Source organism: Cyanistes caeruleus, chromosome 3, assembly GCF_971803275.1.
Source record: "Cyanistes caeruleus chromosome 3, bCyaCae1.hap1.1, whole genome shotgun sequence".
In the NCBI taxonomy this organism is placed as follows: Eukaryota; Metazoa; Chordata; class Aves; order Passeriformes; family Paridae; genus Cyanistes; species Cyanistes caeruleus.
The window spans coordinates 82,225,593-82,239,762 of NC_141703.1; the positions used below are offsets into that span (position 1 = coordinate 82,225,593).

At 39.7% G+C, this 14,170-nt stretch overlaps 1 protein-coding gene and 1 long non-coding RNA gene across 27 annotated transcripts in view; one reads left to right on the forward strand and one right to left on the reverse strand.

Moving 5' to 3' along the window:
- The window catches only part of DLG2 (discs large MAGUK scaffold protein 2), a 986,702-nt gene that overhangs the window by 692,250 nt on the left and 280,282 nt on the right, over window positions 1-14,170 (reverse strand). The gene's annotated exons all lie outside the window — the stretch shown is intronic.
- On the forward strand, window positions 87-9,982 carry LOC147654287 (uncharacterized). Its single transcript, XR_015284873.1, has 3 exons — window positions 87-153; window positions 3,092-3,255; window positions 6,852-9,982. It is a non-coding gene; the product is annotated as an uncharacterized LOC147654287 (long non-coding RNA).

Below are 14,170 nucleotides of genomic sequence, written 5' to 3' on the forward strand. Positions count from 1 at the left end.
TCACATGCTGTGAATTGTGATGCCCTAGTTAAGGAATTAGGTGCATAATGTTTAGCACAGTGATGTTATGATGCATCCATTGCTTCACAAGTGTACTGAAAAACAATGGTCACGCTGCCTGTCAGTTACTGGGGTAAAGTTATTCACATAAAGGTAAATGAGTCCTTTGATAACACCAATGAGTTGTATGTGTGAAGGGATGCTGGGTCATTTAAATGGTGGAAAGAACTTGCTTGAAAATTGGTTTCAGAGGAATGAGGAAAAAGACTGGAGAAATAGCTGGAAGCAAGAAGGGACTCTTAGGAATGATGAGATAAGTAGTAGTTTTGGAGACCAGGCATCCCAGGTCTTTGAGAGAATGGGAAGAAGAAACTCCTGGGGCAAGCAGGGTAAGGGGGAAGCAAAAGAAAATCCTAGGTCAGAAAGAGAACTTACATGTGTCCCTAGATACTGAGATGGAAGAACTCTGTTGGAACACAGCATCAAGAAGCAGAATAAGGTTTCCTAAGCTTGAGAGAGGAAAATCCCCAATATCTGATCAAGGGAGATCATGGCCAGGAATGGAAAGGCAAAGAAATGGCTATGAAACCAAGGATCTTGAAAAGGACCTAATGAATCTGGCCATAGAGTACATCTGTAAGCAGAACAGGATAGATCTTCCCCATCCTCTTCTAACATTAGCTGTGTTATACTCCTGAGAAATTAGCCAGTACAGTATTCCACTGTAAGCAGAGAAATTAAATTACTTCCCAAGGCAAGGGTCTGACAATAGAGCAGGGACTCAGGAACTGCAGTCTCTGTGTCCTGTGATCAGCTGAACTAATTATTTGCTTTCTCAGGCAATTATTGCAGATGGGAAAAAGAATAAAATTTCTAATCATTCAGTTAAATTTTGTTCCAAATTCTTTATCTGCTTAAAAAAAAAAAAAATATTAAATGCAATAAGAGAAGGCACAGATGGAAATACAGGATGGAAAAGAGATCAATATTTGGCATCATCAATTCTATAGATTTTGTATCAAGCAAAATGATTTTGAAGTAGAACTGACAGCAACTTTTTTTCTTGTCTGGTCAGCACCCAAGTCTCAATTCCTTTTACGCGTCAGTAAAAATGTAATAAGCATCCCATACTACAAAAAGACAGCCAGAACATCTTTCAGTAGAGGTGAATGCCAATCTTTTACTCCAGAGAAGCATGTTCTTACATTTAAAACTACTACTTCTCTAGTTCATTTGAAAACTGAGGTGTCTTTGTGGCTCCTAAATTAATGTGGGACAGATGGAATCAGGCATCTTGTCAAGAGCTTAATGGCTGAATAAAGAAAGTTGGGCAAAGAGCTAGGATCTAGCCTTAATATGCACAGAAGATTCAAATAGCTTGTAAAGGAGAGGGGGGAAAAATTAGTCTTCTAAACATCCTGTATATATCACTGTCATCAACCTTTCCAAACTCCTTTAACAGATAGCTATGTAGCAAAAACAATCCTAAAAAAATAGAGATGACAGATGAACACATGTAAGTGTTAACTGTGATGGCAATAACTTTTTCTTAACCCTCAAAAATATTGCTGCTTAAAAAATATGTTAAAATTCTCTTATTTTTGCTAATTCAGGAAAGCATGAGGGTTGGAATTTTTTTTATGAGAAAAAACTACTCTAGTTCCTTTAAGAAGTCTGAAAGGGAAATCATTATATAAAGTGTATTTATGGCACACTAGAAAATCCAGTTTTAACCAAATCTCAAAATAACAGAAGCACAAGTGGAAGAGCCTTCTATTTCATTTACCAACAGAATGGAATGTACCCAGCTGGAGCTGGATGCACCTGCCCCCTCCTGTTCCACTCCCTGCAGCACTGCCATGCTAACCCACATCACCCTCACAGTGTTCCTGTGACATAAAAAAATGCGATGTCTGGACACTGCAGAGAGCCTGGGGAATAACTACACTGCACTAATCCTTCTCCAAATAGTCATTGATTAAACATCTACACAAAAACACTGACTGATTTAAAAGTGATTGGCAGTTTTAAGAAATATTCCTGCAATACACAGCTGTGCACAGCTGCGCTTGGAAGGACAAATTGAAGGAGAATTGTTTTGCCCCAGAGTCTGTCTGTACACTCCAATGGTAGCAGACAAAACAAGTGTTATGATACAGCTGTAGAAAAGGTGCCTACATGTAATCAGTGAGCCTGCAGGAATGAAGACTGCACAAGGGAACCATCACAATACAAACAAGGTGCCATCAGGATACTGAATTGTAGAGATCAGTTAAGTGAAGTTAGGATTGCGTTTCTGTACCTACATTTGCAATATTCTCAGGGAGATAAAAAACAAATGTCTTCAAGCAATCTATGATTGCCCATGTAAGAGCCATTTTCCAGGTCTGAGCCCTCTAAGAAGCTGACTGAAAAAAGTCCCACTGGACACAAATCCTACAGAATCCCTGTAAGAACAAGAAAAAAAAAAATATTTTGGAGGACATGAAGAAACACTGAAAATTCTTAGGGTGATGTACTTGTTTCTGGTTTACTATATTGTTATAGAATATAATCATAGAATAGATTATATAAAATACACTTACTTTGCTAGTATATAATATATTTTGTCCTAATAAGTGCAACTGGTGCCAGTCTTACCATAGTATAGACAGTCTAGGCCAAAGTATAAATGTTTCATCATCATGTTCAGGTCTGTAAAATGAGAGCCCCATTTCTGGTTTGCCTGTCTTAGTGCCACTGTGTGCATACAGAGGAGTAGAAACCCACAGAAGTGCAACCAGAGACTGCAATTAGATTCATTAGCAATTGGAGGGAAGGGGCACAGAGGTCCTTTTGTGTATTCAGTGCAACAAGGCTAAGCCAGACACAATTTGGTGCAAGCTCTTTCAGTACTGCTTGCTGAATTCCCACTACACAAAAGATTAATTCTTGAAATTGGAGAACGGCCGGACTCCTGCTTTAGGGAGTGACCTGAGTGACAAGCAAAGTGGCTGCTGAAGGTGACATTGCCTTGGAAGTGAATGAGTCTTCTCATCTAATAGCAGAGAAAAAACATTATATACTGCTTATTTTGCTTTCCCAACACCAGGGAGTATTTGATCTTATCAGCTTCCCAGAGACAACGCCAGGCATCTTATTGGTCTCAGCTCTCAAAAAGAGATGAAAACACATCCCTCTTCTGCACCGTGTCCCAAATCACCACCTAAGCTCAGCATCTTTGAGTGGCTCAGTCTCTTTGCAACAGGAAATATGGTAAGAAGCATTATCAACAGGAAAGAGGATCACAAGCTTTAAAGCATGATTAAACAGGATAACAATTCCTCAAAGATACTAGATTGCATGAATATTCATCAGTGATTACACCCAGTGTAAACTCAGATTCACATAAATTATGATGAAAAGGCAGCTACACAGTGACTGCCTACTTCTTCTTGAGACAGAAAATCAACCATCTTTACACAACGGAAATTCAAAGATGAGCAAGAGCAAAGAAAATTTAGAAAAAAATGCAGGAAACACCTGCAAGATAAAGGTGGAATACACATGGCAATCCTGGCAGATCTGCTGGGCATGACCAAGTTTTCAAAATTGAATGAAATCATGATAACAATGACCAACACAAGGTCATTATTCATAAGAATTACTTCTTCAACAATAGTTTTCACTGAGATGGTTTATAGAATTCACTTTCCTAGGTGCTTTCTTTACTACTACGCCCCCAAAAATACTATATCTCCTTTCAGCTATCTCTCCATACTTCCCTGATTTTTCACAGTTCATTAAACACTGTTGCAACATAAAATCTTATTTGCAGTTCTTTAATTGTCATGCAACTCCAATTTAATCTATTATCCTCCTGAATATAACTTTTATTTTATTTTCAGATATTCTAGGATTCTAAAGTGGAGGGAAAGAAAAGCAAGTGATAAATGACTCCCACAAGCTCGTATTACTTAGGCATAATTTAGACTCAGCATTGGAGTCGTGAACCCCAGGCTTCTATTCTTGGTTCAAGTAGTTGCTCGTTCTGACTTCAGGGAAGCAAAAGCTACCATTCTCTGTCTTTGAAACAGGTATTTCCTTTACCCCTTTATTTACCCCTGGAGGTTTGAAGGCCTTACCATTCAGCATCAAACATTGTTACAATTATTCATGCTCTAATTTGACTCCCAAAACAGTCAACAAACTAGCAGTGAGTAGAGCTGGCTTAGCTCCAGAACTGGGAGGGAGACTGGACATGAGCTCAGGGCTACAGGAGATGTGTGGGTGTGACTGTGGACCCACACACGTTCAACACACACAGTTCTGAGCTGGTGTAAGCAGATGCTTAGCACAGACTTTAAGGCAGGACAAGAAAGTGGGGGTAGAGTGACTGAGTTCATCCTAAGCATTTATTGAATAGATTGTATAGACTGCAAAGAACGTTTATCATCTTGGTTACTTTTTACATTTAACTGCTCAGTGCTAGAATTTTATTCTTCCTATAAATTTTCACAATAATACTCTTTTGGTGTCATAGAAATGGTTTTATGTTTGCTGATATATTTCAAGAAATGGTATCAAAGTGCAGAGGAAATTCAAGGGAAAAGGGCACGGCAGTTCTGACTTGTAAATTTTTATGTTCTACTGGTCTGGAGAAATGAATTGTCTATAATCATATTTGAAGTGTAATCCACTATTGGGCTATTGTTATTGCAGACATTGTGGATTTTACATGGACAAAATACTGTGTCAATACAGTTCCACACAGAAACAAAGAGAACTTGGGTAGAAATTAAAATCTATACAGGAACAAATATTGTAATGGCAGCATTACTCATTTACATTGCTCCACTGAGATTCATTGCAAAGTCCTACAATCAACTTACTGTAGCTGATGTCAATAGGTGCTGAGTATGTTGAGACTACTACATGTGCAGTTTTCTGTTTAGAAGTAAAACTAGTTGACATCTGTAGTAAATGTACAGCTATAATACATACATTGATTGATTTTGTTTATCTCTTCTAATTCAAATGTACTGCCTGATTTTTTTAAGCTTGCCATAGCTGCTGGAAGAGGAACCATTTCGATGGGCAGAGATGGTATCACTACATAATTACATTAAAACATCCTTTTACTACTTCACAGCATCTGTTGATTTTATGTCACTGGTGCTCAGTTATCATGCAGAGATGTTGCACCGTGATGGATAAACTGCAAAGTAGTGCCAGGACATCACTACTGCACCCTCATCATTTCACTAAATTAATTTCATTCGGTAGTGCCTCTATTTTTTTCTTATCAGATAGCAGAAAGGATTTCTTTGTCCCTCTCTTAGCGTGGGAGGGAGTGTCTCCAGGAGATCTGCTCCATTCCCTGATCATTCTCCCTAACAACTGCAATTTATTGGAGAGGCATAAATTTCCAAGCACCACAGGGGGCATGATGTTATGCCTGTTCTCTCTCTCTTTCTGAATTCAGATACAAAAGGAGATCCAAGCAGATCTGAGTAGGTTGAGAAAGGTATAAATGAGTGGGTGGACCCCTCTTATGAGATAAAGTCACAGGCAACACTGGGATCTTACTGAATTCTGTAGGACTGCTATAAACAAATACAAATGACTTCACAACCTCGGGCATGTTCATCTGAGCGCGCTGAAATCAGTCTAGACAAACTCAAGGCACATTTACTTGGAGGAAGAGGACAAGAAGAAAGTAGCCTGCCCTGTACACTGTTAGGTCTCAAGTGGCCTCGTGGCTGAACAGCCATTCCCCATCTTCCCCTGCTATATCAGAGCTAAACTCACTTATGAAGAACTAATATACTCAAAGGAATGCCAGTAATTCACCACAGTGGGCCAAGCTTTGGGTTCATTTAAACTCAAGTCACTGCTGAAATTTTTATGAGCTTCTAAGGACTTTACTGAGATCAAAAGTGAATCTAGTCCACCTCTTCTAACAGTCTCTTTACATCCCTATTTTCTGTACTTTCATGTGAACAGTGCACTATTATTTTATGTGAATATCAGCAACAAATTGCACTGATTTTCAGTGTAAGTTCAGAGACAATGAATATGGACCTTTAATCTTCACTACATCCTACATCTCAAATGTAAAATTAAGATTTCTAAGATGTATTCATTTCTGTAATATGAATTAAATATTTGACACTCATATCTAATATTTTTATTTCTATAAATTGATATAAATATATATATTTAATATTTGACATATAAATCAATATTTGTTTCATGAATGTTATTTAGACCGAAAGGAACTACTGGAAATGGTCTCAGAATAAGGTGTTGCAATCTGAAATTCCAGCAGCTATCACTGCTACAAAAAGGTAGTGAAGGGTAAAAAGCATAAGAAAGAGGTAAGATGACTTTCAGCTAAGTATGTTTTAAAAGACAGAAGTCTGGCCTAAACCAAAAGTTCAGCAGCAGCTTAAAACAAACAGATTTTCAGTCCACTGGCTGAAAGGCTGCCCTTGCAAATGGTCTCAGAGATAATTAGTCTCAAACGAACATTCTAAAGGAATTAACTAAGGAAAGAGGCAAAACTGTTCCTATCAGACTGCTCTGACACCAAAAGAACAAAGACACAACTGAACAGACACACTGGGACTTTGACTTCCACAGCTAGCACTCTTTTGGAGTCAAAGATTCCCAAATCCTGCCAAGATGGAATACTTGCAGCTTGCATCCTAGTGAAGAAAACATCAGATACAAACTGTATTTTTTTCAAGGTGATACAGTTTCAAAAGTCAGTGATGAACACAATACAGAAACATCCAAGCAGTCCCAAAATTATGAGCACAGAAATAGAAAACAAGATGAAAACACTGTCATGTCTCTCTCCTCCCCAGTGAAACCCTGCAGACATGGATGGTTTGGAACAAAGTGATGACCTATAGACAGCCTCAAATGAGAATGAATGAAGAAGCAGCTAATTGGAGCACAAATACTTACATTAAGAAGACATCACAATGAGACTGAACAAGAGGTACACCAATATCCTGATCAAGAGATATACTGGGAGACAATAAGCAGGAATATGTCAATAGAGGGCAGAATTAGAGGATCACTGCAAGAGAGAATGCAAAGAGGGTTTTTTTCACTCTCAGTATTTACAAAAACTCACCCGAAAAAACATCAGCTCACCAAATTGTGATATCAGCAATGTAGTAGACTGAAAAATATTGATGAGACATGAAGGTACCAAAATTCCAGATCATCCAAATAAATTCTTTCAGAATCTGAATATCTGAATATCAGTCAACATGCAGGAAATCTGAGCTACAAGTGAAATTATAGAGCTGTTTGGGCTGGAAATGGAATTGAGAAGTATTGCTCTCTCTCGCAATAGGTTTTCTTTCAGCAGTTCTGCTAAAATGTGATGCTGCAGGTGTAGATGCAGGTGATGGAAATACAGCTGGAACTGGCAGTAAGAGATACACAGCTGTTACATGAATAGGTAGAAGTGTGGAAAAGAACTACTTTACACCAATCTGAAGTCCTAAGGGTTAAAATCATGGAGTACAACAATAACTGACTTCTCTGTTTAAGTTTTAGAGCCGTGGTGTATGACATTGATTAATATGTCATTAAAACAGCTATTAAGCACTCCCTCAGAAAGCTCTACTATGTAGGACTGATACAATCTGATGCAAACAAGGCAGGTTTAATAAAAACAGTCAGCAGCAAAACCTGGGGTGTCCCTGAATTTCAGGCTCAACTGCTGTTAACAAAGGCAATTGCCTTAAACAAAGGTGAGAACTTTCAACAGATTTTTTTAACAAAATCTCTCAAGGAAAATATATATAAAAAAGCATATATTTAGGAAAGCAAAACAGAACTTATGGAGGTGACATCCATATATTGGTTGTTGTGAAGACATTATCTATGTCCTGCTGGAGAAACAAATTAAAGACTGACATCAGCACTCTGGTCTGGGAAAGCACGCAAGTTCTTTTTTAATACTAAACCAAGACCAGTCTGTCATATTACTCTTTTCAAAGAAACAAGCTAAAACCAACAGAAACAGAAGATGATGAAGCTTTTGTTAAGGTTTTCATTGTGCCTTTTGATTCCACTTCATCGCTGGCAATTTTATCACATTTCCTTAAGCGCAGGTGTAAAATCAAATTTAGCTCCAAATTACTACATAACCAGCATCACTTTCATTGAACATGAGTCATAGCATGCCTTGAACAGGCTATTATTCTTAGATTAAAAACAGAATCAGCAGTCTTAAGTCTTTGTTGCCTTACATCAGGTGTAATTATTTGTACCAGGATAGAGGGAAGGCCAAGTGGCTTTACGTTCACCATTAAGGTTTAACATCCACTCAGTGCTGGGGAAACACTTATGAAAGGTGGAGTGCAGCAGAAAATTGGCCCCTACAGATTCATATTTGCCAAAATCATTTGACTCTCATCAGAACAAGCATACATTTCACCCACTAGCAGACTACACTAGTACCTAATTACTGAGGAGGCAACCAGACTTTCATGTATATCTTTTTCAATGTCTCTCTGTTCCCCGTGGGAAGAGAGAGAATGACATACACCTATAAATTGAAGCCCAAATAAAAATATTAATGCCTTTCTGTTTGCTTACTTTAACAGAGTTTGAGGGCACAGGTGCAATACTGACAGATGCTTCCTCCAATTCCATCCTTGCACTTCTCCACAGTTAATACATGTACACACATCCAGGGCCTGACCTTCCTTGGGAAGTCCTGACATCATTACAGGGCCATTTAACCACAGCCCCAGACCTAACATGAGCCAAAAATCTGAAATGCAGTTCCCAAATACCCCTGGTCTGACTGTTTCATTGGCTTGGGGAAAAGCAATTTATCTCTCCAGGCAAGGCTGTCACAGCGTCTCATGAGCACGGTTCTGTTTAATGTTCTCACTTACCAGCAGCCCCTTGGTGGCCTGACATTAAATTAAGAAACAGCAGGAACAGGACTGAAAAGTTGTCCAGTCTGCAAACAATGTCCAGCATTTAAGACTGAAAGGAGCCAATTCCTGCAAGTACTTGTGCAGCCAGGACTAGTAGAGCCCTGAGGAGGGGAAAAAGAGGAATATTAAACCTTTGCAGGCAGAAAAACTGCATGGACATCCTCATCCTGGTCATTGGATGGGACAGGAAACTGAGGAACAGGTGCAAATGATCTGCAAGGTAGCTGGGCCTTTTTCACCACCATGTTAAAAGTAAAAGGTAACAAATTTACAAAATTCCATTTAAAAAAATCCGTTTCTGTACCTGAGTTTCATTTCCAGCATCTCCTCATTAAGTAATGAGACAGATGGACAGCAAATCCTCTGAGTAAATTGTCTCTGCTGGCACTCACACAAGCTGGGCATGCGGCTTAAATAGTGATGCCCTTCCCCAGCTTCTCCTCCACTAATGCTGTAGCTTCTGTGCTGCTCATCCAAGTTCCCAACCTATTAAACAGTGCTCTTAAGCAATACTGTGATACAGTATATATATTATACATATATACTGTGATACATGACTAATGTCATCTCTAGACTGTCAAGAAACCTATCTCTAAATTCATATTGCTTCAACCTGTCTGTGTCCATGTTTATAAAAACCATTAATTTCAGCCATTCACCTTCCTTTTTTTTAATAAAAAGCAGTACAATCTCAGCAAAAGGCTAGAGCCCAGGAGAAAAAGAGACAGTACAAAAGACCAGGAAAGCAGAAAAGAGAAACAATATGTATTTGCAAATAGAGAATTGTCCTATGAAATCTTTGACTTTGTCATCAAGTTGATTTCTCTTCTAACTCAATGTGCAAGGCCTTGGGACTCTCATCATTAACATGTGATCATACTGGACAATTCATAATTGCAGTTTTCTATACAGACTTTGCTATTGTAATTCCATAAACTTTAAAAACTTCTCACAGTTTATTTAACTAATAGGATTGCTTAACTTTTTCTAAATAAAAATAAGTTAAATAATCAAATCCATTAAAGGAATTCAATTTTTCTGTTTGATAGCTGTGGGTACACAAGCTTGACCATCTGGTAATCCTAGTGTGAAAAGCAACCTAAATCCCCCTCTGTCTTCTCCAAGGCTCAGACATGCCCTATCAGTCAGCTGAACGCTTTCCAGATACACACTGCTCAGTAACACATTCACAGTTCATACAACAAGAAACCCCAAATCCTGCCCCAGAGGTAAAAAGACACTTGGTTCAGGATGTTTTGTTCTGTCTGTCAAGCAGAGAAAACCTCTTTAGCTGAAAGATAATGGTTCGTGTGCTAACACAGAAGGATACACAGCAGATTATTTTTGAAAAAAAAATTCTAGGAGAGAAAAAAAATGAGGTAATTGTGTGTTGTACACCACTCTCACTCTCTACATTTTTAAAAGGAAAATAATTCTCTTGAGAGTGTTTCAGCTTTGCATAAAGACATGGAGTACAAATACTAATGTGAAAAGGCACATACTCCTGACAATTCCTGACACCTTGCTCATGGTTTCACATTTGGAGAGGGAAAGCACACTGGTTACTCTTTCTAAGGTTCAGAGCAATTTCTCTCACCCCTCATCCCTTACCTTTTCATTGAAAGTAATGTCTGCATTCCAGAAAAATCACCAATATCTTCCCCAATTTTTTAATCTTGTGTAGTCTGTTCACACATCCTTTTACCCCAGTACTGCCAGAGGAAGACTTTCTTGCCATTCCCAGTAACATCAGGGCTTGCATTTTCTCCTGAACATGACTACTTGGTTATCTGTTGGGAGATAGTGTCCCAAGGCTGTAGAAAACTTTCTTTGCAAAGCAAAGCCATCGATGACTTCTCTGAAGTTAAATCCCATACCAGAGTCACTGTGGATGCCCTTGCTGTGAGCTCTGTGCAACGTGTGCCCAAGATTAGACAAGATGAGCAAAGACAGGACAAACAAAGTTCAATTGTCTAATCTGTGACCTTTGACTGTGACAGCAGTGGTAATAATAAAATGCCCACAACCATACTTCTGAAGATTAAAAAAAAATTAAAAATGATGGTTTGAATTAACCCCTCATTACTGGGGAAGGAAGGAAGCTTTCCCTGCATGACTGATGAGCACTGTTCCTCTTTTTGCAACTACTGGTTGCAGGGATAGGTACAAAGGGACAGAATATACCAGCAGAAAAGCTGTCCACTGGTTTTGGCTGCAGTTGTTTGAATTACTGGAAACAAATCACTGGGAAAGCTTAATCCTGTGGCACCAGCTTCAGTGTAGGTGGAAGAAAGGAGAACTTTGGCATGTATGTAGTTTAAAGAGTGGAAGCATGCTGTGGATCCCCACTTGATGACTTCAAGGAGGAAAAAATACCCTTTGGGTTTGTCTGCTTCCTGAAATCCATGCTGTGAATCCAGCAGCAGAATCTAACTTTCATAATGCAAAAGAAACTTGCAAAGCTGATATTGTATACAAGACCAGCATAACTGGGTGATGTCGTTAATAAGGCTGGTATCACTTCACTTGCTTTGTTTCATTCCATTCAACAGATCTTGTGTCTGTGGAAGAAAACCAGGCAGCTATTTTTACCACAGAGATGATCTCTGATAATGACGGGGTTTTTTTCATTTATTTGTGTGAGGGTGGGGTCCAGACGCAATGACAAAAGTCCAGTCTCTACCTTTTATTATGTGCTGGTTTTGGGCCAGTGTAGAATTAATTGTTTTTACAGTGGCTAGAATGGAGCTGAACACACGGCTAATAATACAGAGATGCTTTTGTTATTGCTGAGCAGGGCTTGCACAGAGCCAAGGCCTTTTCTGCTTTTTGTGCTGCAACACTGAGAAGGAAATTGGGTGTGCAGGGGAGGTTGGGAGGAGACAACCAGGACAGGTGACCCCAACTGACCAAAAGGACCGTATGACATCATGTTCAGTACATAAAGTAGGAAGAAGAAGGAAGGGAGACATTTGGAGACAACATTTTATCTTCCCAAGTCAATGATGGGGCATGACAGGGCCCTGCTCTCCTAGAGGTGGGAGAACACCTGTCTGCCCATGGGAAGGTGAACTAATTCCTTGTTTTGCTTTGCTTCCATGTGCAACTTTTGCTTTTCCTAATAAACTTCTTTATCTCAATCCATAAATCTTCCAGCCTTTACCCTTACAGTTCTCTCTCTGATTCTGTTGGTGGGGGAGTGAGTAAGCATCTGTCTGGTGCTTGGTTCCCATCTGGGGTGAAACCACACCACCCTAAAACAAGTCTTATGACCCACAAATGCTATGTGAAAATCACATAGAAAAAAAAATATTTAATTTCTGGAATGCTTTTCTCTGGGAAAAAAAATAAAAATCAACAACCCAAAGAAACTAACAAATCAAAACCAAACAATTTCACTAGGTTCAATTTACAAGTAGGATGCTGTCTCTCCCAGCTCAACTACACAGGCTAAGGAGTTTGACACAGACAAAAAAAAAGGCAAACCAAAACTAATTTTCCTTAAACATTTGTATGAAAACCGCAGCCATATAAGAACAGTTTAAAGAACAGGGCACAATTATGTGCAGCAGAGCACTCAGGCAGTGATGCCAGCTGGACTGTCCCTCCATGATACACACCCTTAGAGGGTTACACCTTCACTCTTTCTCTAGTACCTTGTTGCTGTGTCTTTTCTAAATTCCTTTTTCCTCAGCACACCAAGAGACTCATCTCCAATGCCATGACAGGTCCTGAATGTAAGTAATTCTTCCAGTCAAGAAGGAATTACCCTAGCAGCTTAGCTCCCATGCAGCTCCTATATGCGTACTACAATAAAAACCAGCCACTATGGAGTCCAAATGTCTTCCACTTTTTTATACTGAAGAGTAGAAAACTCTTGGCTTTGTGTGACAAAGTTTTTGTAGTGAAAGGCTGTGGGGGTAGCTTCTATGAGAATCTGTCAGAAGCTTCTACCATATCCAACAGAGCCATCTCCAAGATGGACCCATTAGCAAGGGTGGCAGAGCCTCTGGGATAATATATTTGAGAATGGGAAAAACCAGCAACTGCAGTCAGAAATAATAGTGAGAACATGTAAGACAAACACTCTGCTGATACCAAGGTCAGTGCAGAAGGAGGGGCAGGAGGTGCTCCAGGCACCAGAGCAGAGATTTCCGTGCAGCTCCTGGTGCAGCCCATGGTGAGGTGAGGCAGCTGTGCCCCTGCAGCCCATGGAGGTACAGGGTAGAGCAGAGATGCACCTGCAGCCCTTGGAGGGACCCAGGCCAGAGCAGGTGGCTGTGACTCTGGGGAAGCCTACACTGGAGAAAGCTCCTGGCAGGATATGTGGCCCAGTGGAGAGAGGAGCCCAAGCTGGAGCAGTCTGCTCCTGAAGGACTGCAGCCTGTGGAAGAGACTCACGCTAGAGCAATACATGAAGTGTAACCCATGGGAAATAACCACATTGGAGAAGTTTCTTGAGGACTGTCTCCTGTGGGAGGGACCCCATCCTGGAGGAGGGGAAGGGTGTGAAGAATCTTTCCCCTGAGGAGCAAGCAGCAGCAGAGACAATGTATGATGTGTGAGTTCCCACTCCTCGTCTCCTTGCCAAGTCAAGTCTATTTTGCCCATGACAGTAACTGGAGAGAGATCTCTCTCTGCCCTTATTTCAACCAAAGTGCCATGCATCATATGCACTCTCCCCTGACCAGCTGACGAGGGGAGGGATAGAATGGCTTGGGGGGCACCTGGTGTTCATCCATGCTCCACCCACAAGAACTTCTTCAATAAGTATTTCTCTGCTAATCATAAATCATGTGTATCTGTTCTGAGGTTTGCATTTTAGTGTATCTCTGTAGAACGGGTTCTGAAACCAAATTAAAGTTGCTGAAGTACATTATTAGCATTCACATGTATCCTAATACAGGAGGAATCCTAAAATCTTATTAATGACAAGTTATTAGTAGTTACATTGCTTAAGATACCTAAAATGCTGATTTTCATTAAAGCTAGAATGACCTTAGCTGAAAGATCAAGATTATTACAGCATATGTTTGGGTTTTCTTTCCAGGAAGTTGAGTATTTAAAAGTACCAAAGCATAATATTAAAGCAATATTACTAACATAGTGATTAGAATATTAGCAGTAATAGCAGCACTTCCAGTAGAACAGGAACCAAATCTATTTACAGAGTATTAAAATCTCACTCTGTAAAGAGACAGCACAAATGAGGGGAA